The sequence below is a fragment of the Marmota monax genome, unplaced genomic scaffold, assembly GCF_021218885.2.
Source record: "Marmota monax isolate L192 unplaced genomic scaffold, Marmota_monax_Labrador192_F-V1.1 WCK01_AAM20220418_F8-fsc00001, whole genome shotgun sequence".
NCBI lineage: Eukaryota > Metazoa > Chordata > Mammalia > Rodentia > Sciuridae > Marmota > Marmota monax.
Window position 1 is genome coordinate 34,804,085 of NW_026693777.1, and position 26,599 is coordinate 34,830,683.

Sequence of the window (26,599 nt, forward strand, 5' to 3'; positions counted from 1 at the left end):
TCAGCAAACCACATACTGACTTATCAACTTTATCATTGAAACTTTTACTTCATGGTTGCGAAGTGTATAAATTACAGGGTTCAGCAAAGGAAAGATGACTATATGGAAGAGAGAAACCACTTTTTCAGCTGGGAAAACCCAGAAGGGGCAGGTGTAGATAAAAATGGCAGGTCCAAACATGAGGAACACAATGATAATGTGGGTGGTGCAAGTGGAGATAGCCTTGCTCTTCCCTTCTGAGGAGTGTCCCTTTACTCTGCAGAGGATGACAGCATAGGAGGCCAGAAGGCCCAGGAAGCACAGCAGGGTGAGCAGGCCACTGTTGGAGACCATCAGGAGCTCCACCACAAAGGTGTCAGTGCAGGCCAGCTTGATGACCTGTGGCACATCACAGAAGAAGTTGTCCAGCTGGTTTGGGCCACAGAAGGGCAAGTGCAGGATAAGGGCCACTTGCACAATGGAGTGGGCAAAGGCCCCAAGCCACCGAGAAAAGTAAGACTAGCACAAAGACCAGGAGCTCAGCATTTTGAGATTGGGTCAAACCAAGGAGGATAAATTCTGTCACCACTGTGCTGTTCCCTCTCTCCATCACTTCTCATTCTTCAGAATAAAAGCAAAACAGAGGTCATCTGTTAGAAAAACTTTTTCTTTTGTTTCACAGGTCCACCCTAGATAAAAGCAATATTTGCCATAGCCAACACATCCTAGTTAAATACAATTTATACCCCATAAGTCTTCTGTGCCCTGGATCAACCCCTCTATCCTTCTTCTAATTTCTCACTAAGGCTCTCTTTTTCTAGTCACATGCACATTTACCTTTTAACATGTGCTTCTATATAACTGTCTTCTGTAGGACCCTGAGATGTTTTGCTTGGGGTATGTTAAAAATTTCCCATTTAAAGGAAAATTTAACCATTATCAAGGTTGTCCTTTTTGTGGTGTTTTAGGACTATTATTATTATTAATGGTTCTTCATCATTTCTAATTGTTGGATTATTGGCCAAGTTTGGGTTCCTTCTCTTTATCCTCAAAAAACAAAGTGCTTTTGCACTTGCTTTTCTATTCAGGTCCTATGCAAGCCTGAGTTCCTGCTTGCTATCTTTCTGTTTGTTTTCTGAATTTATGTATTGCTGGTTTGCAACTCTCTGCTCTGCTTTGTTGTCCTTTGTGCATTCTCCCTCTAAACTGGTCATCAGGATCTCAAGCAAAATATGTACATGTGATTTGCCTTAGGGGATTCCTTTAATTAACGATGGTCTGGGCCAATCCTATATCTGCACTACATCCTGCTCTTAAATTCTAATTAATATTCACCCAGCCTTATTTGCTTAATCAATCTCAGAATGTTAGTCAAATGATGTCCTTCTCTCACACAGGTATTGTTTTATAATACAAAAATTCATCAGAATACATAAAAATTTTTGTCTATCCCTACTAATAATATTAAAGCATAGTAGAGTGGGAATTCTCTAGATGGAAATATACTGCAAAATATTCATTTGATAGATAAGAAAAAAATAAAAGTTTTTAATTTATGATTAATGTACTCTTTTTTTAACTTATTAGCAAGTGATAGGCAAAATTATGGGTGTGTACTTTTACATTTCAACTAATTAGATAATTATTAATTAATGGTTCATCTATTTTTGCAATTTATTTATGCACTTTATAATGTCATGGTATTGCTTTTCAAAATATTTCCTCTTTTCTGGCTATAATGCTTTTCTAAATATTTATGCTGGAGAAATTGGGAATTAAGGTGTAGTCCATATGATAGTTTGCAAAGTAGATTATTCATTCTAGGGAGGGGGCACAACATATTTAATTGGGATGATTAAAAATAGTGCACCTTCTTTCTATGTCACTCTAAGCTATATTTTTGAAAAATCTTATATTTCCCAATGTGTTATAATTTTTGTGTTGGTATAATTGTGCAAATATTTAATAACAAATAAATTCTCACACATTGTTAGACTGTATGTTTAAGTACTGGAGTGGATGACTTAAAAGATGAATCATTACTAATTAAACTGATTGCTGCCATGCGACATACAAGTAGTACCATTGAGTTTTTTTGTTTTTTTTTTTTTAAAGAGAGAGAGAGGGAGAGATTTTTAATATTTATTTTTTTTTAGTTTTCAGCGGACACAACATCTTTGTTTGAATGTGGTGCTGAGGATCGAATCCGGGCTGCACGCATGCCAGGTGAGTGCGCTACTGCTTGAGCCACATCCCCAGCCCCAATACCATTGAGTTTTGATTACATGTAATGCTTACTTTTCAGTAGTTCCAGGAACCCAGTGTAATGCAATTTGGCAATGGAAAGTAATGAAATACATGCTACAAGATGAATAAAAAGAAAAAGCTTTACACTATGTTAATGGGGATAGTCACACACACAAAAACAATATTTAAAAGGTCCAGAAATGGAAAATTTAGAAAAAATGTAGCATAATGATTGCCTAGGTTTAGGGGGTGGAATGAAGATTGACACAACATATATGAGAACATTTTAGCCTGATGAAACTGTTCTAGAATTATATCATGATGATTCTTGCATGATAAACTATGATTAAATAGTGCATTTTAAATGTTGTGTTTTATGATGTGCTGATAATATCAATATTGAAAAATATTGATGTAAGTAAATGTGGAGTGATACTAATGTAAATGTAATATAAATCACTAATGACATCACTATATAGATGAGATGGGAAGGGGAAAAATTAGGGAAAGAATAAAAAATAATCAGATCCAAAAGACCTTAAAGAACTCATGGGACACTTAGGCAATGTGTTATATTTTTTAACACACCTGTGAGGAAATATCTAAACATTTATTTTATGTGATTAGTAACATTTGTAACTAATAACTGGAGCCCGCCATAGCAGAGAGCTGACATCACCAGAGTTTGGCAGATGGGATCCCTTCCCAGCAAAATCGCTTCAACAGGTATGTGACTCCCATCCCCACCAGATGCATACAGCTGGGAAACCTCAAAAATCTTGCCCCAGAGCTCTGTGGGCGTGACTGTAGGGTCTGAGGGAAGCAGAGGGGAGTCCCGAACCCCAACTCCCCCTACCACCAGCAGCAACACCCAAGGCCTTAGCCACCAGTCCCCGGGGGTGTGGCCACCGAAGGGGTCCAGACAAATTAAACTGATGGTTCCCAGATCACCTGCTCCACAACCTTGGGGTCTGGATGAATGACAAACAGAGAGAGTGCTCATTCATTCAGGAAATATGGCACTCAGGGGGGCTGCAACTGTAACTAGATCTGTGGAGATGCCTCTGGGGAGCGGGGCCTGGCTGGCTGGCAGGAGGAAGGGGGGAGGGGCCGGAGGAGAGAAACGGCTTTGGACTAACAGGATTGGAGAGATGCCCAGTAGGGGAAGAGTACCCACCTTACAGGAATTGCTGCCAGCACACAGAGGGCAGAAGCTCGGCTCGGAGGGCACAGCTCCGCCTACTGGCAGAAAAGAAAATAGAACTCTAAGACTTCATTTATCATTTTTTTTTTCTTTTCCCTTTTCAGTTTTTATTGTTCTTTCCATTCTCCTTTATTCTACCTACTTTTCTCTCCCTCTTTCTCTTTAAGGACTCCTTCCTTCCCCTTCCCTCTAACTTTCATCCCAAGCATTACGACTTTCATTATGTGTAATTATCTAAATGCAAATAAGTGAATGTTCTGAGGCTGTCTATAGGGCTCCTAAGTACCTAGCTATTACCAAATACCCTGATCCATTCACCTGTTAATATCCCCCTTCAGTAGAGCAATCTTCCAAAGTAACCAAGACATACTAACCTTCATACCATCATAGCACCCAACCTAAACATAAAGACCTAAGACCAAATAACAGATCACTATATGCCTACAGAATCCGTAAGCCTTTTATGAATTGAATGAAGCAGCTTTAAATTACAAAAAAGCCCAATATCTCTAGACATAGTTTCCCACCACAAAGGAGAGACCACAGAGATATACAAAACCAAAACAAATTTATAGGAGAAAACAGAAACACACCAGTTAAACAGAGTTGGAAAGTAATGTGAACATCATGAAAAAACAAGGGAAAAAAGGATTACAAACAATGCAGGACAACTTAAATTTACAGGAGAACCTAGAGGCATCAGAAAAATGGACAGAGAAAGAACTCAAGGCATACCTGACTCAGATGGAATGGAATCTTAAAGAAGTCATCAGACAGCAAGTCCAAACAATGAAAGAATGCTTTGAAAATGAATTACATAAGCATATTCAAGAAGCAAAAAATGAACTCTACCAGGAGATAGAGATTTTTAAAAAATCAAATAGTAATACTAGAAAATGCAGGAAACCATAAACCAAATCAAAAACTCAAATGAGAATATTACAAATATACTAGAACAAATAGAAGTCAGAACATCAGATAATGAAGACAAAGTTTATCAACTCGAAAAGAGTACAGTCAATGCAGAAAGGGTGGTAAGAAACCACGAGCAAAACATACAAGAGATATGGCATGTCATAAAAAACCAAACTTAATAGTCATTGGGATAGAGGAAGGTATAGAGGTCCAATCCAAAGGAATGAGCAATCTCTTGAATGAAATAATTTTAGTAAAATTTCCAGACATGAAACATGGAATGGATTGCCAAATCCTGGAAGCCTACAGGACCCCAAACATACAAAACCATAATAGACCAACTCCAAGACACATTATTATGAAGATATCCAACATACAGAACAAGGATAGATTATTCAAAGCTACAAGAGAAAGGAGGAAGATTACATTCAGGGGTAAACCAATTAGGTTAATGGCTGATTTTTCATCACAGACGTTGAAAGCGAGAAGATCCTGAAACAACGTATTTCAAACGCTGAAAAATAATGGATTCCAACAAGAATATTGTATCCAGCAAAATTAAGCTTCATATTTGACAATGAAATTAAAATATTTCATGATAAACAAAAGTTAAAGAATTCACAGCCAGAAAACCAGCACTACAAAGCATTTTGAGCAAAACACTACAAGAAGAGGAAATGGAAAACAGCACCCAAAACCAACAGTGGGAGGTAACTCAGTAAAGGGGGGGGGATAACCAAAGAGGAAAAACAAGCCAAATTAAAATAAATAAATAAATAAATAAACAAACAAACATGACTGGAAGTACAAACCATATATCAATAGTAACCCTAAACATTAATGCCTTAAACTCACCAATCAAGTGACATAGGCTAGTAACTTGGATTAAAAAAAACAGATCCAAGAATATGCTGCCTTCAGGAGACTCATATGATAGGAAAAGACATACACAGGCTGAAGGTGAAAAGGTTGGGGAAAATCATACCACACACAGGGTCCATAGGGTAACCCTTACTAAATATAAAGGTATGGAGATAATACCATGCATCTTATCTGATCATAATGGAATGAAACTGGAAAACAATGATAAAAGAAGGAAGGGAAAATCCTGCATCACCTGGAAAATGAGCAATATGTTACTGAATGAACAATGGGTTACAGAAGACATAAAAAAGGAAATCAAAAAATTCTTAGAGATAAATAAAAATACAGACATAACATATCAGAATCTATGGGACACAATGAAAGCAGTTTTAAGAGGGAAATTCATTGACTGGAGTTCATTCCTCAAAAAAAGAAAAGACCAACAAATAAATGAGCTCACACTTCATCTCAAAACCCTAGAAAAGGAAGAACAAAACAACAGCAAATGTAGCCGAAGGCAAGAAATAATTAAAATCAGAGCAGAAATCAATGAAATTGAAACATACTGCTTTCCAAATTGGCTGCACCAACTCACAGTCTCACCAGCAATGTACAAGTGTACCCTTTTTCCCACCTTCTCTCTTAACATTAAACAGGGATGAGAGGTGGAAGGGAACGGGAGAGAGAAGGGAAATTGCATGGAAATGGAAGGAGACCCTCATTGTTATACAAAATTACATATAAGAGGAAGTGAGGGGAAAGGGGAAAAAAAAACAAGGGAGAGAAATGAATTACAGTACATGGGGTAGAGAGAGAAGATGGGAGGGGAGGGGATATTAGAGGATAGGAAGATGGGAGGGGGATATTAGAGGATAGGAAAGACAGCAGAATACAACAGACAATAGTATGGCAGTATGTAAAAACGTGGATGTGTAATCGATATGATTCTGCAATCTGTATATGGGGAGAAAATGGGAGTTCATAACCCATTTGAATCAAATATATGAAATATGATATGTCAAGAGCTATGTAATATTTTGAACAACTAAAAAAAAATTTAAAAAAGTTTTGACATGAGTTAGGGAGGGTACAAATACCCACATGAAAGCTAGCCATTTTTCCAAAATGAAATCTTAAGTTTTGTTTATCTGCCCTAAAAATTTTGGAGATTTTACATTAGGGTCACAGCCATTTTTTAATGATGGTTTACTATTTTTTGGAGCAATATGTGAGTGCCTAACTAACTTGTCACCCAATTAGAACTTAGAGATTACATGTCTCTAAATACTCATAATAAAAACTGCTTTCTCTAGAATGGCTTTTGTTTTGTAATTCATGTTTAATGTTTTTGATATTAGTAAAATGAGCTATTTCAGTTAGTAATTTTAAAAACAGCACCTTTAGTTAATTTTGATAAATTAATTATTTCAATTTTTATAAAAGGTATTTCTACTGTTTCAGGATAGCAAACAAGACATGAATAGGTGGCAAATAGATGCTAAAATTTTAGATGATTCAGAGAATTCTGGATACAATGATATCTATTATTTGGGCCACAGTCCTATTAGAAAACATTGCATGATTAAATAGGTAAAATTCCAGGTATTCTAGAGTTGGAGATGTGATATTATGATAATAAGACATAAAAGTACAAAATATGGTTGATAACTTATTTACATAAATAATACATATATGTTTTCTTCTTTCATTTTTCTCTTTTTATTTCATTTTTAGATAGATGTTTGATCATTAAAACAAAATTTGTTTCTTCATTTCCTGGTAAAGAAACTCTATCTAAGAATTATAACTCAAAACCAATCTTTAAGTTCTAAAAATAAAAGTCACTAATTTCAGCTCTGATTTTAATTATTTCTTGCCTTCTACTTCTTTTGCTGTTGTTTTGCATTTATACACAATGGAGTATTACTCTGCATTAAAAAATGACAAAATCATAGAATTTGCAGGGAAATGGATGGCATTAGAGCAGATTATGCTAAGTGAAGCTAGCCAATCCCTAAAAAACAAATGCCAAATGTCTTCTTTGATATAAGGAGAGTAACTAAGAACAGAGTAGGGACAAAGAGCATGAGAAGAAGATTAACATTAAACAGGGATGAGAGGTGGGAGGGAAAGGGAGAGAGAAGGGAAATTGCATGGAAATGGAAGGAGACCCTCAGGGTTATACAAAATTACATACAAGAGGAAGTGAGGGGAAAGGGAAAAATAAAAATAATACAAGGGGGAGAAATGAATGACAGTAGAGGGGGTAGAGAGAGAAGAGGGGAGGGGAGGGGAGGGGGGATAGTAGAGGATAGGAAAGGCAGCAGAATACAACAGACACTAGTATGGCAATATGTAAATCAATGGATGTGTAACTGATGTGATTCTGCAATCTGTATACAGGGTAAAAATGGGAGTTCATAACCCACGTGAATCAAAGTGTGAAATATATCAAGAACTATGTAATGTTTTGAACAACCAACAATAAAAAATTTAAAAAAATAATAAAAATTTTAAAAAAAGAAAATGCAAAAAAATAAATAAATAAAAAATAATAAAAAAATAAAAATAAAAGTCACCTTAGTACCGAAGAAGGAAGCAGATGATTTGTAGGAGAAAACTAAATCTAAAAAACCAAAGCCATGTCTCCCCCTATTCGACATTGGATCATGAGGTACAAACTCTATTATTATTGCATCATCAATATATCTTTAGATATATTGAACCTCTGGTCTTGTTTCTGTTACATGTTCATCTTTGTTCATTCACAATGAAATTGTAGAAACCCACTTCCTGAGCTGCTGAATACCCCAACTGATCAATATGAAGACTGCAGTTTTATCTTGTCACAGGAAAAGAGTTCTCTCTTTGATGACTCTACTTCTCAGTTTGGATGGAAATTTGATATACATATACAGACAGACGAAAGTAATATATTTTCAGCAGTGGTCTAAATCATAAAGCATAATACTTTATTGAAATCATAGTATTAGGACAAAATGAAAGGATTAAAAATGAAAAATTTATTGGTGTATTGAAATTTATTTGGCTGCAAGGAGAATAGCAAATTAGAAATTATAATGCAGTATTAATTTAAATATAATACATGGAGCAAAATTCAGGCAAAGTACAAATTAAGGCAAAAGTGGAGATTAAAATACACTAAGAAATAACAATGTGTTTATTAAGCCCAGCCAACTTCCCCCTTTGCCTATTTTGACCTTGGAAAATATAATTAGCCACTGGCTATCAGAATACTGAGCTGGCTACATACTATGTTAGGGGAGATTTTACAAAAGATGTCTGTGGTAAAGGAATAAAAAAGACAATGCCTTTTAATAATTAATACTATATCTACCATGTGCCATTTTTTAATTGACTGTACTGTTGAAAGATACAGCCCTGAACATTATTTTAAACCATTTAATTTTTTGGTGTTACTTTTTTTTTCCAGTCTACGTTTAATGCCTCTTACTATATGAGAAATAATTTACAGATGCAAGTGAATGAAAGTTTTTTCTCCTATACATATATCTGAAATCACCACATTTATCAAACTATAAAATATTTCTCTCAACCTTAAACATTTCCTTGAGCTCTTTATGGTCAATACTACCTGAGACAATAGCTATTTCATTCCTGTTATTACATATCAGTGTCATCTATTCTTGAATTTGTATAAAATACAATTTCATAGTTCTTTTCATTTTGTTTTAAGTTTCTTCTTTTGAACAAAAATAATTCTTTAGAGATATCTCTGTGGTTAGTGTATCTGTTCTATTTTTCTTACTGGGTAATATTTCACTGTGTGAATGTGCTTTAATCCTATCATGACATCTATCTCTCACATGAGCCAAAGTAACAAGTCTAGTAATGAGAAGAACCTTGGAAGGCAGGTGGTAAATGTAGAAGACAGGACTGCAACCCTGGAAAAACATAGAGGCATGATTGTTAAAGGTTGTTAAATAAGTAAATGGGAAACATTTCTTCTTTTTAATGTTTTTTTTTTTTTAGGATCTTGCTAAGTTGTCTAAGCTGGCTTTAAGTCACAATCCTCCTGCCTTATCCTCCCTGGTGGGTATTACAGGTGTGCATCCCCAAGCTCTGCTGGCAAAACATTCTTTTGTAAATAACACTAATGCAGGGAAGCAATTGAAGGTTTAAAAATGAGATGCTATGCCACAGTGGAGCTCTTTGCTAAGCTGTATTGGCTCACTGTAGAGGAATAGTGCATAAAAGGCCCCAAATGAGTAGTTAAAGTTCCAGTGTAAAGTCCCAAGGAAATATTTGGTAGTTCCAAAAAGGTACTTATTTCCCATGGTAAAGGGATATTTACTAGAACTACTGAATATCTAATACAATTACATAGCTACAGAAATACATGTATACTTGGTCAGGTATGTGTGTTCTACTCAGGTCAGAGCACTGGCAGAGAAAACTTGGACATCTGAAGTATGTGGTTGGTAAAACTGAATGGAAGATCCTGAAGGCTTTGCCCCAGCCTACTCCCTCCTTGAGTAGAATTAGAACTTCACCCTACTCCAAGAAGCTTCAGGTGACAGAGGACCCTTTTGTTCTGGCCTGGCTTCTTCACCATGATGATAACTATAGTTCCAGCAAAACCACTGGGACCCACTAGACTTGACAAGAGAGGAAGAGACAGCAATTGCAAGAAATATCTTTCTTGTACTGATAGGACCCATGGGAGTGCTCTTAGAATTAGTCATTTTTTTAAAAAAAATCTCTGGACAATCATTAATCTATTTTCTGCCCCTAAGTTTTGCTAATTCTGGACATTGGATACAAATGGTTTATGTCTTTTGGTCTGTCACGGAGCCTGATATTTTCATGATTCATACATGTTTTAGTATATATCAGTATTTGATTATTTTTATGCCAAATAACATTTCTTTGTATATACATCACAATTTATTAATCCATTAACCAGGTAATAAGTATTTTGTGCTGTTTTTACTTCTGAGCATTTATGTTTAAAGCTGCTATTATTCACGGGCAAGTTTGAGTATGGGCATTGGATTTCACTTGTGGGAGAAATATGTAATTGGAAATTCTAGGTAATAAATATTGTAGTTTGTATTTGAAACATTCCTCAAAGAAGTCTTCTGTTGAAAGCTTGGTCACCAACGCCAAGCTGTTAAGAGGAGGGTTTTTAGGGAAGGTGATCAGATCTTGATGGCACTTTTGATTGGGTGGTAATGTACTTTAAAAAATGATAAGGTTGATTAAAGGGAAAAAAAAGAATTAACTTTCCAAGACATGGTCACTCTCCTCAAGGTTATATTTTAGGATTCTAGGCCAATGGTAAATAATAATTGAAATAATATATATTTGGTCTTCAAGATTGAAAAACTGAAAAAGTAGCAGAATATTTTTATTTATTCATTTTAAATTTATTATTTAATTTTATTTCACTTGAGTGAATAAAACGCAAAACATAGTAAAGTCTAATGTTATGTTATAATTGTTATTCAATTTTGTTTCATTTTTGACATTTTTCTGTTCTGTTCTCCCTGTTAGAATATTGCTACAAAAATAATAATGAAGTTGCATTTTCACAAAGAGTAAAATGAAAGAAAGGGAAAATTTTAAAATACTGAATAAAATATTTTAAATGGAATTAAGACAATACTCAAGACAAATTCATTAAAATTATTCATTAGGACAAACACATGAGTATGTCAAAAATATTTTAGGTTCTTCTCCCATCATTAAGGGAATAAGAAGAATGACAAGCTAATTTTCCCATAATGAAGAATCATTATTGTTTGGAATTTAAGGAAATAATTCACAACATTAAGCTGTGTGGTGTGCAAATGTAAAAAAAATGAAAAATCTGTGAATTGTCTTAACTGTATACTTGTGTCTAGAGACTGGAACAATTTGTAGCTCTTCACTAAATTATCTCATTTTCAAACTATACTATAAGGTCAGTGTATTTTCAATTTGAAGTACATGCAATGAATTTCTGGCAAAAGTCTTTTCCTTAGAACACATGTAATAGCTCCTGAATCTCTCAGAGCCTTTTTCATCTCTTTATTTCTCACTGTATAAATGGCTGGATTGAGAAGAGGTGTAAAAACAGAATAAAACACAGCAAGAAATTTATCCAACCAGGTGATGTTGAGGGGCCACACATAGATGAATACACAAGGGACAAAAAAGATCACCACCACTGTGACACGTGGGGACTGCAGGTGGACAGGGTCTCAGATGCACCAGTTTTAGATCTCTGGCAAACACTGAAAAGAATATACATTTAGGACACCAGCAAGAGGAAAAAACAGTTACAGCCTCAGTCACACATTTAACATTCATTGATATTCCCAAGTCAGGAGAATCCATGCAGGCCAACTAGATCACCAGTGGCATATCACAGAAGAAGCTACCTATTTCCCTGGGGCCACAGAAAGGCTACACAATCACAGCCAGGTACTCACGGCATGCACAAAGTCAGTAGTCTAGGAAAAAAACACTATTCCAGTGCACCTTTGCAGGTTCATAATGGTGGAGCAGTGGAGTGGTTTACAGATGGCCACATAGCAGTCATAGGCCATGGACACCAGGAGCACCATCTCAAAGGCTTCAGTGAAATGGGCAAAGAAGATTTGACACCTGCAACCTGCAAAGGAAATGTTCTTCTTCTCCCTGAGAAAGTTGGTGGTTATCTTAGGAGTGGTGATTGAGGACAGCTACATATCAACAAAGAACAGTTTGGCCAAAATGAAATACATGGGGGGATGGAGATGAGGGTCAGTGATGATTAAGATCACAGTTACAATATTTCCAGACACAGTGATCACGTAAAGCAACAAAAATATCATGAAGAGTAGGACCTGCTTACTCCATGAGTGGCCAAGTCCCACAAGTATAAATTCTGACAGTGTGGACTATTTTCCTTCATCCATTTTATTCAGTGTGTTCCCTGCAGTTAGTGGGAGGAGAAGGAGACTTAATTTTGAGAATTTGATATTCACATTGAAATTCTGTTCTATTCTAACACATTCTAATAGAAATTCTATTCTAATATTAAAAGGCAGATTACAAGGAGAAATCTTGGTTAATTATGAATGGCATTAGTTCCCAAAAGAAGCTAACTGACTTCTCTGGACATTAGATAGAATTGTTATGCAAATGATTTGCTGAGCAAGTGCTCTGATAAGAAAGGAGTGAGGAAAGCAGAGGAGCAAGGTGAAAGGTTAAACAATGATTATGGTTTCACCTGAAATATAGGTTATATGCACTAGTAAATGAAAAAAAATCTGAATGTGAAACTCCTGATCATTCCATTTTATAACAAAAATTAAATAACATTTCATATGATGGTGACTGATACAGCAGTGACAGGATCCTATCATTTCTTGGTCCTATATGTAATGATTCTTTCAAGTCTTGTTGGGACATCTTGTTAAGATATCATAAGATTAAAGTTTTAATTTATCCCTGTAAAATAAAAATTGAGCCAACCTTCTAATACATTTGCTATGATGCATGCAAAACCAGGAACATAATTTACCATCAATTTCAACATATAAGATAATGTATTTAATAGAGTAAACAGATTAGTAAGTAATAATAATCAATGTACAGTCACGTAGACATGGATTAACCAAAGTGTATACTAGTTCAAACTTAGATTAAAATACAATGAGCTGTGAAAGTTTCATATAACTAAGTTATATGAAAACAGTTGCCTTAAAATTTTTCAGTAGATGCTGTAGAATACATAGACTTTGCAATATTTATCTTTTGACTATGAAAGATAAAATCTGTCTCTTTATACACACATACATATTATTTGTAAGATTAGAGTAAGATTAGAATACATCAATATGTAAGTAAAATGTATCTTCAAATAGTTAGTGCTGAGTGAATGTGAAGCTAAACCTTAAGTAGTGAACATCTGTTACTCACCTTTAATTATAAATGTTGCTAAGAGCATCTCTGAGGCACTGCAAATTAAAGTTGTGTGCATTGTTGTTAAGACCATAGAAATTTTACTAAGAACAGAAAAAGAGGAGAAAAATCTGTGGATTCTCAAATTGTCAGAAGCTAATGAAGCCATTCTCATCTCTAGGCATAGGGGCCTTAAAATAAAGGCATGAAAACACTTTCAGAATTTTCCTAAAGAAAATCAAATAAATGAGATGATTACTAAACACACATTTTTCTCTTAAAGCAGATTCTGTCTTCTGAAGTGTGCTTGTGACAGTGTCTGTGGATGTGCTCTCCCTGAGCATGACCTGTATTCACCACCTGAAGCCATCCCCAAATTTTTCTATTTTATGCTTAGAATACTCACATGGAAACAGTTACCTGGAAAACTCTTGGGATCTTCTTTCTAAGAGTGATACCAAGTGTTGCATATACTCTTGAAGTCGGACAAATAAAAATTCATGCAAATCAATCCAATGTTAAAAATTAGTGAAGTTTTAAATGTTATCCATTGGATCAATAAGTACTTAGGAGATATCAATGTGATCTTGATCTGTAACTCTATAGACATAATCACATTTAAACAAAAATTTTATTTCCAATTGCCAGAGAAGTCATATGTGATACATGACCACAAACAAAATGATACAGTGCTCTAACACATGTCAAGATTGTCTGAATCAAGAGGGAATCTTGGTCAAATGACTAGATCTGAGTCAGTTTATTCTATGAATACATGAGACACTGACTGGTATATATTTTATGCCAAATTGTTAAAACATCTTTAGAGTATTTTTTAAAGGACATTGATGCAATTTTAAGTACACTTATTTTGACCTGCTGGGTTTGAAAATAATTTTATTGCAGTATATTAACATACAATAAATTGCTCATATTAAAAATGTACAATTTTATGAGTGTGGATACATGTATACAGCCATGAAATAGTCACCACAATCTAGATAGTTACATGTGCCTCTGCCCCCAAAGCTCCTTTATCCTTCAGAATCTCTTTGCAGTCCTTGTCCACATTCTCTCTCCACAGACAACCACCAATTTCCACTCATATGCTAACTTTGCATATGCCAGAGCTTCATGCAAATAAAGTGAAGTAGCATGTACTCACTTAAAAATCTGACTTATTTTAGTCATCATAATGTTTTTCGATATTCAACATGTTGTTTATATCAACAGAGCATTCCTCTTCATTGCTGGGTAATATTCTATTGTACTTAAACACCACTACTTTGTTACCCATTCATATCCTGAGGGACCTTTGTATTGTTTTCACTTTATTTGCTATTTCAAATAACCTTTGAACATTTGTGCACAAATGTGAGTGACAAATAGTTGAAAAGTTATTGAGACTTTTTTAATGGCCCAGAAATTGTCTAATTTAAAAAAAATTTAAACACTTTGAAATGGCGTATTATCATATTTTGTTCAACGTGTTCTAAAAATATCAATTATATCTAATTTATCCCTGATGAATTTTTGTCTGCTTCTCTAAATTATTTAGAATGAGATTTGAACATTTTTAAATCATGGTATTTTTTGTGTGCCTCTTTCTCCTTGTTGTGTTCTTAGTTTTTTCACATATTATAATGATCTATAATTAGCGACAAACTTAATTGAAATTATTGTTTCATTCTAATTAATTGACCATTTTCTTTATGTGAGATGATTGTCATTTTCTGTTAATAAATTTGTCGTACAGTGCAATATTCATGTTATTAAAATAGCCACTAATATTTTCTTTTGATATGTATAGACATTGCATATATTTTTATCTTCTAAATTTTATTTTGTTTTTATTGTAGATACTGTATTTACCCCATTGTATGTTGTTGGCAACTTTCTTATTTTTTGGGGGGGTGGGGTCATTGTATTATTTTATTTTCATATATGCTTGACATTTTCCATAAAAAGAAAGTTCCAAAAATTAAAGATTAAATTGTGTTTTATCCCAAAGCTATGCAATCTGAAAGACAAGACCACTAGAAATAACTGTGGTACAAGGTGTTTGGTATGTAATATATTTTTACTGATACTGAACATTGAGAGAACTTACATAAACTTTTTAGCAACTTTCTTAAAAACAAATTGATCAAAAAGGCACAGAATTCTTTCTGTACTCACTATTGTGTCCCATTGAGGTGAATATATTTTTATGCCAAAACCCATGTTTTTTACTACTACACATTCATAGTAGATTTTGTAGTCAGGTAATCCGAAACTTCCAGCTTTGTTCTGTTTGTGTGAAATTGCTTAGGTTGCTCTGTGTTTTTTGTGGTTCCATATGAATGTTAAGATGTTTTTATTTCAGAGATGCCAACCACACCTGCAAGGTAGGCAGACCTGCGGCCCACCGGCAGAACAGGCACAGCGGCCTGCTGAGAGGCAGAGCTGCGCCCTCCCCCCCCCGTGCCTGCAAGGTAGGCGGAACTGTGACCACCTACAGAAAGGGCCCAGTGGCCTGCGGAGGGGCAGAGTTGCCAACCACGCCTGCAAGGTAGGCGGGCCTGCGACCCACTGGCAGAACAGGTGTAGTGGCCTGCTGAGAGGCAGAGCCACCCCCTCCCACCGCACCTGCAAGGTAGGCGGAACTGTGACCACCAGCACAACAGGCGCAGCAGCCTGCTGAAGGGCAGAGCTGCCCCCATCCCCGTGCCTGCAAGGTAGGCGGAACTGGAACCACCAGCAGAACAGGTGAAGAATGAGACAGAATCCCAAATCCTAGAAGCCTACAGGACGCCGAATGTGCAAAATCATAAGAGATCCACACCTAGACACATTATAATGAAGATGCCCAACATACAGAATAAGGAGAGAATTTTAAAAGCTCCAAGAGAAAGGAAGCAGATTACATTTAGGGATAAGCCAATCAGGATAACAGCTGATCTTTCAACACAGACTCTGAAAGCTAGAAGATCCTGGAATAACATATTTCAAACACTGAAAGAAAATGGGTTCCAACCAAGAATTGTGTATCCAGCGAAATTAAGCTTCAGGATGGAAGATGAAATTAAAACCTTCCATGATAAACAAAAGTTTAAAGAATTCACAGCTAGAAAACCATCTCTTCAAAACATCCTCGCCAAAGTATTACAGGAAGAGGAAATGGAAAATAACAATGAAAACCAACAGTGGGAGGTAGGACACTAAAGGGGAGAAAAATAATCAAAGAGGAAAACAAACCATGTTTAGTAACAGAAATAAACAAATATGGCTGGAAGAACAACCCATATCTCAATAATAACCCTAAATGTTAATGGCTTAAACTCACCAATTAAGAGACACAGGCTAGTAGAATGGATCACAAAACAAGACCCAACAATATGCTGCCTACAGGAGACGCATTTGATAGGAAAAGACATACATAGGCTGAAGGTGAAAGGTTGGGAAAAATCATATCACTCATATGGACTTCGGAAACAAGCAGGAGTGACCATACTCATATCAAATAAAATAGATTTCAAGCCAAAGTTAATCAAAAGGGATAAAGAGGGACACTACATACTGCTTAAGGGAACCATACACCAACAAGACATAACAATCATAAATATTTATGCCCCAAACAATGGTGCAGCTATGTTCATCAAACAAACTCTCCTCAAGTTCAAGAGTCTAATAGACCACCATACAATAATCATGGGAGACTTCAACACACCTCTCTCGCCACTGGACAGATCTTCCAAACAAAAGTTGAATAAGGAAACTATAGAACTCAATAATACAATTAATAACCTAGACTTAATTGACATATATGGAATATACTACCCAACATCAAGCAGTTACACTTTTTTTCTCAGCAGCACATGGATCCTTCTCAAAGGAAGGAAAAAGCATACATCACTTGGAGAATGAACAATAGGTTACTGAATGATCAATGGGTTATAGAAGACATCAAGGAGGAAATTAAAAAATTCTTAGAGATAAATGAAAACACAGACACAACATATCAGAATCTATGGGACACATTGAAAGCAGTTCTAAGAGGAAAATTCATTGCGTAGAGTTTATTCCTTAAAAAAAGAAAAAAACCAACAAATAAATGATCTCATACTTCATCTCAAAATCCTAGAAAAAGAAGAGCAAAACAACAGCAAAAGAAGTAGAAGGCAAGAAATAATTAAAATCAGAGCTGAAATTAATGAAATCGAAACAAAAGAAACAATTGAAAAAATTGACAAAACTAAAAGTTGGTTCTTTGAAAAAATAAACAAAATCCACAGACCCTTAGCCATGCTAGCAAAGAGAAGAAGAGTGAGAACTCAAATTACTAGCATACGGGATGAAAAAGGCAACATCACAACAGACACTTCAGAAATACAGAAGATAATCAAAAATTATTTTGAATCCTTATACTCCAATAAATTAGAAGACAGTGAAGGCATCGATAAATTTCTTAAGTCATATGATCTGCCCAGATTGAGTCAGGAAGATATAGACAACCTAAACAGACCAATAACAATTGAGGAAATAGAAGAAACCATCAAAAGACTACCAACCAAGAAAAGCCCAGGACTGGATGGGTATACAGCAGAGTTTTACAAAATCTTCAAAGAGGAACTAATACCAATACTTTTCAAGCTACTTCAGGAAATAGAAAAAGACGGAGAAATTCCAAATTCATTCAATGAGGCCAACATCACCCTGATACCTAAACCAGACAAAGACACTTCAAAGAAAGAAAACTACAGACCAATATCTCTAATGAACCTAGATGCAAAAATCCTCAATAAAATTCTGGCCACTCGGATACAAAAACATATCAAAAAAATTGTGCACCATGATCAAGTAGGATTCATCCCTGGGATGCAAGGCTGGTTCAATATACAGAAATCAATAAATGTTATTCACCACATCAATAGACTTAAAAATAAGAACCATATGATCATCTCGATAGATGCGGAACAAGCATTCGACAAAGTACAGCATCCCTTTATGTTCAAAACTCTAGAAAAACTAGGGATAACAGGAACATACCCCAATATTGTAAAAGCAATCTATGCTAAGCCTCAGGCTAGCATCATTCTGAATGGAGAAAAATTGAAGGCATTCCCTCTAAAATCTGGAACAAGACAGGGATGCCCTCTCTCTCTACTTCTGTTCAACATAGTTCTGGAAACATTGGCCAGAGCAATTAGACAGACGAAAGAAATTAAGGCATAAAAATAGGAAAAGAAGAACTTAAGTTATCACTATTTGCAGCTGACATGATTCTATACCTAGCAGACCCAAAAGGGTCTACAAAGAAACTATTAGATCTAATAAATGAATTCAGCAAAGTGGCAGGATATAAAATGAACACGCATAAATCAAAGGCATTCCTGTATATCAGCGACAAATCCTCTGAAATGGAAATGAGGACAACCACTCCATTCACAATATCTTCAAAAAAAATAAAATACTTGGGAATCAACCTAACAAAAGAGGTGAAAGACTTATACAATGAAAACTATAGAACCCTAAAGAGAGAAATAGAAGAAGATCTTAGAAGACGGAAAAATATACCCTGTTCATGGATAGGCAGAACTAACATCATCAAAATGGCGATATTACCAAAAGTTCTCTATAGGTTTAATGCAATGCCAATCAAAATCCCAACGGCATTTCTTGTAGAAATAGAGAAAGCAATCATGAAATTCATATGGAAAAATAAAAGACCCAGAATAGCAAAAACAATGCTAAGCAGGAAGTGTGAATCAGGCGGTATAGCGATACCAGACTTCAAACTATACTACAGAGCAATAGTAACAAAAACAGCATGATACTGGTACCAAAACAGGCGGGTAGACCAATGGTACAGAATAGAGGACACAGAAACCAATCCACAAACTACAACTATCTTATATTTTATAAAGGGGCTAAAAGCGTGCAATGGAGGAAGGATAGCATCTTCAACAAATGGTGCTGGGAAAACTGGAAATCCATATGCAACAAAATGAAACTGAATCCCTTTCTCTCGCCATGCACAAAAGTTAACTCAAAATGGATCAAGGAGCTTGATATCAAATCAGAGACACGCCGTCTGATAGAAGAAAAAGTTGGCTACGATCTACATATTGTGCGGTCTGGCCCCAATTTCCTCAATAGGACACCCATAGCACAAAAGTTAATAACTAGAATCAACAAATGGGACTTACTCAAACTAAAAAGTTTTTTCTCAGCAAAAGAAACAATAAGAGAGGTAAATAGGGAGCCTACATCCTGGGAACAAATCTTTACTCCTCACACTTCAGATAGAGCCCTAATATCCAGAGTATACAAAGAAATCAAAAAATTAGACAATAAGAGAACAAACAACCCAATCAACAAATGGGCCAAGGACCTGAACAGACACTTCTCAGAGGAGGACATACAATCAATCAACAAGTACATGAAAAAATGCTCACCATCTCTAGCAGTCAGAGAAATGCAAATCAAAACCACCCTAAGATACCATCTCACTCCAGTAAGATTGGCAGCCATTAGGAAGTCAAACAACAACAAGTGCTGGCGAGGATGTGGGGAAAAGGGTACACTTGTACATTGCTGGTGGGACGGCAAATTGGTGCAGCCAATTTGGAAAGCAGTATGGAGATTTCTTGGAAAGCTGGGAATGGAGCCACCATTTGGCCCAGCTATTCCCCTTCTCGGTCTATTCCCTAAAGACCTAAAAAGAGCATGCTACAGGGACACTGCTACATTGATGTTCATAGCAGCACAATTCACAATAGCAAGACTGTGGAACCAACCTAGATGCACTTCAATAGACGAATGGATAAAAAAAAATGTGGCATTTATACACAATGGAGTATTACTCTGTATTAAAAAATGACAAAATCATAGAATTTGCAGGGAAATGGATGGCATTAGAGTAGATTATGCTAAGTGAAGCTAGCCAATCACTAAAAAACAAATGCCAAATGTCTTCTTTGATATAAGGAGAGTAACTAAGAACAGAGTAGGGTCGAAGAGCATGAGAAGAAGATTAACATTAAATAGGGATGAGAGGTGGGAGGGAAAGGGAGAGAGAAGGGAAATTGCATGGAAATGGAAGGAGACCCTCAGGGTTATACAAAAGTACATACAAGAGGTAGTGAGGGCAAAGGGAAAAATAATACAAGGGGGAGAAATGAATGACAGTAGAGGGGGTAGAGAGAGAAGAGGGGAGGTGAGGGAAGGGGAGGGGGATAGTAGAGGATAGGAAAGGCAGCAGAACACAACAGACACTAGTATGGCAATATGTAAATCAATGGATGTGTAACTGATGTGATTCTGCAATCTGTATATGGGGTAAAAATGGGAGTTCATAACCCACGTGAATCAAAGTGTGAAATATGATATATCAAGAACTATGTAATGTTTTGAACAACCAATAAAAATTTTTTTAAAAAAAGATGTTTTTATTTCATTTCTGAGAAAAAATTGTCATTGGAATTTTAATACGAATTTTATTGAATTAATAGGTTTCTTTATAGAACACGGACATTTTAGCAAGTTTGATTCCTAAAATCCATAAATGTTTTGTATCTTTCTTTCTGTTATGTACAATTATTTTCAAAAAAGATCTTAAATCTTTATTTATAGTATTTCATTTTCTGCATCTATTAATAATGAGGTGGTTTGAGGATTACCTTATATATTCTAAAGGTAGTAAGTAGAAATACAACTAGATTTGGTATATTGATTATTTATCCCACAACTTTAATAGATTTGGTTACTACAATTATTTTCTGCTAAAGTCTATAGGAGATACATGTGCAGGTGCTCTCTCTCTCTCTCTCTCTCTCTCTCTCTCTCTCTATGATATTTTTTGCTATAAACTTCTGTCTTAGACCTATATTTGCTGCTTCCCTTTCGTTTTGGTGTGATATGTGTCCATTTCATTTGTTCACATGCTTTAAAATTTTCATTTGGATTTCTTCTTTGTCCCATTGTTTGTTTAGGATTGTGGTATTTACTTTTCATACTTTTGTAAATTATCTAAAGATTCTTAGCTATTGATTTCTGATTTCATACCAATGTGGTCAGCATAGACATCTGAAATGATTTAAAGCTAAAATTTCACAGGACTTGATTTGTGGTCTATATCTGGTCTATCCTGAAGAATGAGCTACCTACCCTTGAGAGAATGTGTGTTCTGTTGCTGTTGGATGGAATTTTCTGTGTGCTTTTTAGGTCCATTTGCTGTCATTGTAGATTAAGGCAGATATTTCTTTATAGATTTTTGTGTCTTCATGATATGTCCATTGTTGAAAGTGTAGTACTGAAGTCCTTAACCATCACTGTATCACATTCTATCTCTCTTTGCAAAATCTTCCCTCAATGTTAGTACACATATATTAAAAATTGTTAAGGTTTCATGACTTAACCATTTTGCAATTATATAATGACCTCCTGTGTTTCTTTGTACACTTTGTGTATGTAATTGTATTTAACTTATATAAGCTTAACCACCCTTGCTCTCTGGTTTCATTTGCACACATCTCATAATACTTTTTTAAGTTGATAAATATTTAACTTTTTTTCATATAAGAAATTGTACTTTTACTGTACACCTTCCCATATTTCTTCTAGGAAATACAAAAGATATAAAATATTTTACTTTTGTATTTTATATTTTCTTTTATGTTGTTAGTCCTTCAAAAAGTTTTTATATGTTTTATATGATTTCAACAATTCTTTGGTATTTCTATTTTGTTTATTGATTTTCTGAAATTTTTATCATTGTTTAATCATTTCTTTCTATAAGTAAGTTTGCTCAGCTTCCTTAAAACTGTAATTGTGAATTCTTTGCCTGGTTGTCCATAGGTCTGGAGTCTGCTACTGAGGAAAATTGTGTGTTCCTCAGGTAGAGGGAAGTCTTCATGGTTTTCATGTTTCTTGTTGTCTTAAGTAGATTTCTGTGCATTTATTGGACCACTCAGCACTTTTAGACTTTATAGGGTTATTTCTGTGGGAAAAGATCTTCCTCTGTGTGTGTTTGGAAAAGAAATGACTGAAAAGGGTGATACTGTCCTGGCTAGCATCGGATCATTGAAGAGTGGAGCAGGGATTTTTTATGGCTAGCAATTTAGGTGTTTGCCTTGGTGGAAACAGTTGATGTTCTGAGATTCTTTGTTTCTTACCTGAGATCTTGAGAGTCAGAGAAGCCCTCTTGGCATTGAGTCTTTCCCCATGGAGTATTGTGACAGTAGTGGCATGAGTATCTGATAAGTGATGTTCTTGGAAAGGTGTGGAACTGAGGAAAGAAGCATGGGCAGGTGCTGCCTTACTATAGATCTGTTTTCTCAGGTAGCCATGACAGAAAACCAAACTTAGGCCCACAGTGAGTGCCACTTACTCAAACTGTACAGAAAAACATTCAAAGGGTTACCTTTATTTCCCATCCATCTAAAGCCATCAGAATACTAGGAAAAATATATATCTACCAATCTGCTCTGAAGAACAAGTAAGTCTTTGACAATCATAATTCAGTCAACATCATTTTAAAAAGTAATAGCCATTTATCAATGTTATATAGATGAAAGTATGTTAGAATATCTGACTTTCATTATTTTTCTTCATTTGCTTACTTCTATATGACTCTAGTGACTTTCTTGTAAAGAAACTTTTAAAGATCTGAAAAATACTATTTCTCTTCAATTATATTTTTAATCTGAGTATCTTCTCTGGAGTTCACAAAAGCTCTCCAGAGTTTTCTCATGGCTGTCTTCATTTCTTAGTTTCCTAGAGTGTAGATAAGTGGATTCAAGATAAGGGTGATAATGGTATAAAATACAGCAAGGAACTTATCCATGGAGTGGTTGCTAAAGGGCCAGACACAGATAAAGATGCATGGACCAAAGAAGAGAATTACCACAGTGATATGAGATGTCATAGTGGAACAGGCTTTGGACGGCCCAGTAGAAGAGCATCTCCTGATGGTTATGAGGGTCACAATAGGAAATAAGCAAAATAAGGAAACAACCCATGGAGAGCATGCCACTGTTGGCAACAATGACTATCTGTACAAAATATCTGTCTGTGCATGCTAGTTTGCTCACTAGAGGGAGATCACAGAAAATGCTGTGCACCACATTGGGACCACAGAAAGGCAAGTTTACTGCAAAGACTAACTGAAGTCCTACATGAATGAGACCTGAGCACCATGACATCACTACAAGCAAAGTACACAGTTTCTTGTTCATGATGGTCATATAGTGTAGGGGCTTACAAATGACCACATATCTATCATAGGCCATGGAAACAAATAGTACCATTCAATATCACCCAGCACATGAAGAAGAAATGTTTGAGTGAGACAACAGCAAAAGAAAATAATCTTTTTTTTTTTTTTTTTTTTTTACCAAGTTCATGATCATTTTAGGGGTGTCAAAGGAAGCAAAGGTCATATTCATAAAAGAGAGATTTCCTAGGAAGAAGTACATGGGGGTGTTCAAGTTTGGGGTAAAAAACACTGTAACCATCATGAGAAGGTTACCTAGTACAGTTACAACATAGATAGCTAAGAAGAATGCAAAGGGAATAATCTCTGCATCCTTGAAACTGGTCAGTCCCACCAAAATAAATTCTGACACTTGAGACTGATTTAATAGTTCCAAGGACTCTGCCATGTTGCCTGCTCTTGCGTGACCTGTGGAGAGAAAGAAGAGATGACTCATACCATGAATGTGGCCAAGCTTTTTCATTCCTTTGGGTTTTTCAACATAATTCAAAAACACAGAGAACTAAAGAAAACTAGACAGATGTGATTTCTTTAGACTAAAGAGCTTCTGTACATCAAAGGAAACAATTGACAGAGTGAAGAGATAACCTACTGAACAGGAAAAAGTATTTGCAAACTATAAATCTGATAAGGGTTTAATATCCAGAATATATAAGGAACTCCAAACACTCAATAATATAAAAAAACTAACAGATTAAAAGACAGACAATAGACTTATCTTACAATAACATATACAAATGGCCAAATACTTAGAAAAAATGTTCAACATCACTAGCCATCATGCAAATACAAATTAAACCACAATGAGATATCAACTCCCTGTAATAATAATGGCTACTTAAAAATAAAAAAAAAAAATTGAAGATAAAAATGCTGGTGAGAATATAGAGAAAAAGGAACTGTTGCACACATTTTCAAAATGTGAATTAGTCCAATCATTATGGAAAATCATATGGGGTTTCATTAAAAAAATTAGTTGAACTATTACATCCATCAATCTCACTACTGGGTATATATGCAAAGAAAATGATGACAGAGTGGACCAAGTCGAAGAACAGTAATCATAATGATCCTCTTAGGATGATGAATTAAACACATTAACATACTTTTAGAAAACAACCAAAAGATCATAAGACATTAAAAATGCAGAAAAGAGATTTTCAACAAACTGTGATAGAAAAAATGGATATGGAAACAAAAAATAAATCTAAAAAATTAAAAATTGGCAATTACGGCAGGAGCAAGGTTTCAGAGAGTGCCGGGTACTCTAAGGTCAGGACAACCCCTGGCCCTGTGCTGCCCTGCAGCCTGGGCACCTTGCTTGTTTTCAGAGGCTTGGTCTCACTGCTTGGTACAGACTTCTACCTCATCTGCTTTGGCCCGCTGAGGAGGTTGGAGAATTACCTGAAGGAACATCCACAAATCGAGCTGTTATTAAAGATGATATGCAGCCTCAAGGGTTCAATGTCTGGTCTGATTCATTTGGCAGATAGATAAATGTAATTCCAATTGTCTAAATTTTGCTTTCATTTAATGGCCTTTTAAAGTCAAATTCAAAGTAATTTTGCCCAATCCATGTAAGTTTTCTTCTATTAGATACATATTTTAAAATAACAAAGGATAAAAAATCACATGATTATTCCAATAAGTGCAAAAAAAGCATTTTTCCCCTTTTTAAACATATACTTGAAAAACAATTTACATAATATATTTTACCTAATATTTTTAGTTACAATATTTCTTGAATGTTTCCCTTAACATTCAGTTTTACAGATCCTTATATGCCAGATTACTATTCAATTTACAGTTGTATAAGATAAAAAATTGTGTCTTTATTAGGAATATATAGGCTATGTACTTTTTTTATCTATCCCACTCTATTTTACAATAATTAAACCTAAAATTCTATATGTATGTGAAGAATATATTTCTAGAAATATAATTTGAGGGTCAATGTTAGTGTTTGTATAGGTGTGTGCCTGGAATATTTCTGACTTTTACCATTATAATTTATGTACAGTTATAAAAATAAACATTAAATAAACAGCAAAAACTACTTTTAACATGAATAAACATATGAACACAATGAAGATTATGTTTCATAATATTTCCTTCACTTCATATTATGAACTAGTTTAAAAATGGCTGAGTCTTTTCTTTAAGTGCATGTGCATGTTTTCATATGACATATTAAATTTGGAGAGAGTGTTGCCTAACACTTTATTATGATGTAAGAGGTCCAAAGCTTTCCATCTTCCGATATTACTGTCCTTACTGCTGTTGAAGAATCACTAGTCACTTACTCATGGCTGTTTTTAGTTACCTTCTTTGCTACTGTGACCAAAAGACCTGACAAGAAAAATTTGAGAGGGGGAAAAGTTTTTTGGGGAATTCCAGTTTTAGAGGTCTTAGTCCATAGATGGATGACTCCATTCTTTGGGACATGAGATGAGGCAAAAGAGTGTGGCAGAAGAAAATGGCTCAGGACATGGCCATCGTGAAGGTCAGAAAGAGAGAAAGAGAGAGAGACCCATTCTTCGGTGATAAAATAAATATCTCAAAGGCAAACCAACAATGACCCACCTCCTCCATTAACAAACTGCTTTCAGTAAATCATTAGTAGTAGATGAATGCATTAATTAGGTAACAGATTTCATAACCCAATCATTTCACCTATAAGTTTTCTTGCATTGTCTCACACATGAAGTTTGGGGAGACATCTAAGATATAAACCATAACACTAACCTTCCAGCCTTTGTTGCTTGACCACAAATACAATGCCATATGTTTTCATTTTTGTTTTAGTAGCATCCCAATACTGGTACCTATTTCCATTTCAATTTTTATAGCTCTATACATATTAAAATATGACAGCAGCACAAAATAATAATTTTTAAATGGCAGTGCCACTTTGGAAAGATAAATTCAGAGAAAGAAAGAAAAGATTTGTGGTAAAAAAAAAAAAAAATTTCTGTTGAATTGCACTGGCTAAGTTCAGAACAATCCACATGCAAGTGTTGGTGAAAAGAAATCTATCCCTTGGTGAGAATAGAGGAGTGAACACTTTTTTTTTTCCAACTCATTCCTCCTAGATAGAGTTTGTTCTCGATTTCTTCTAAAAAATTTCCTACAAAAAATGGTCGTTGAGTTATTCTATTTTTTAAAAATTGTCTATGATTTTTGAGTGGCAGTTTCTGATGTTAGAACTGAATATCATAGAC

The 26,599-nt window shown here is 35.2% G+C and overlaps 2 pseudogenes; both read right to left on the reverse strand.

Annotated features, from left to right (window-relative positions):
- Nucleotides 1-22,553, reverse strand: LOC124104040 (olfactory receptor 4N5-like; annotated as a pseudogene).
- A 228-nt stretch (nt 22,554-22,781) lies between these two features.
- Nucleotides 22,782-26,162, reverse strand: LOC124104042 (olfactory receptor 4K17-like; annotated as a pseudogene).
- Between the last annotated feature and the right edge of the window lie 437 nt (nt 26,163-26,599).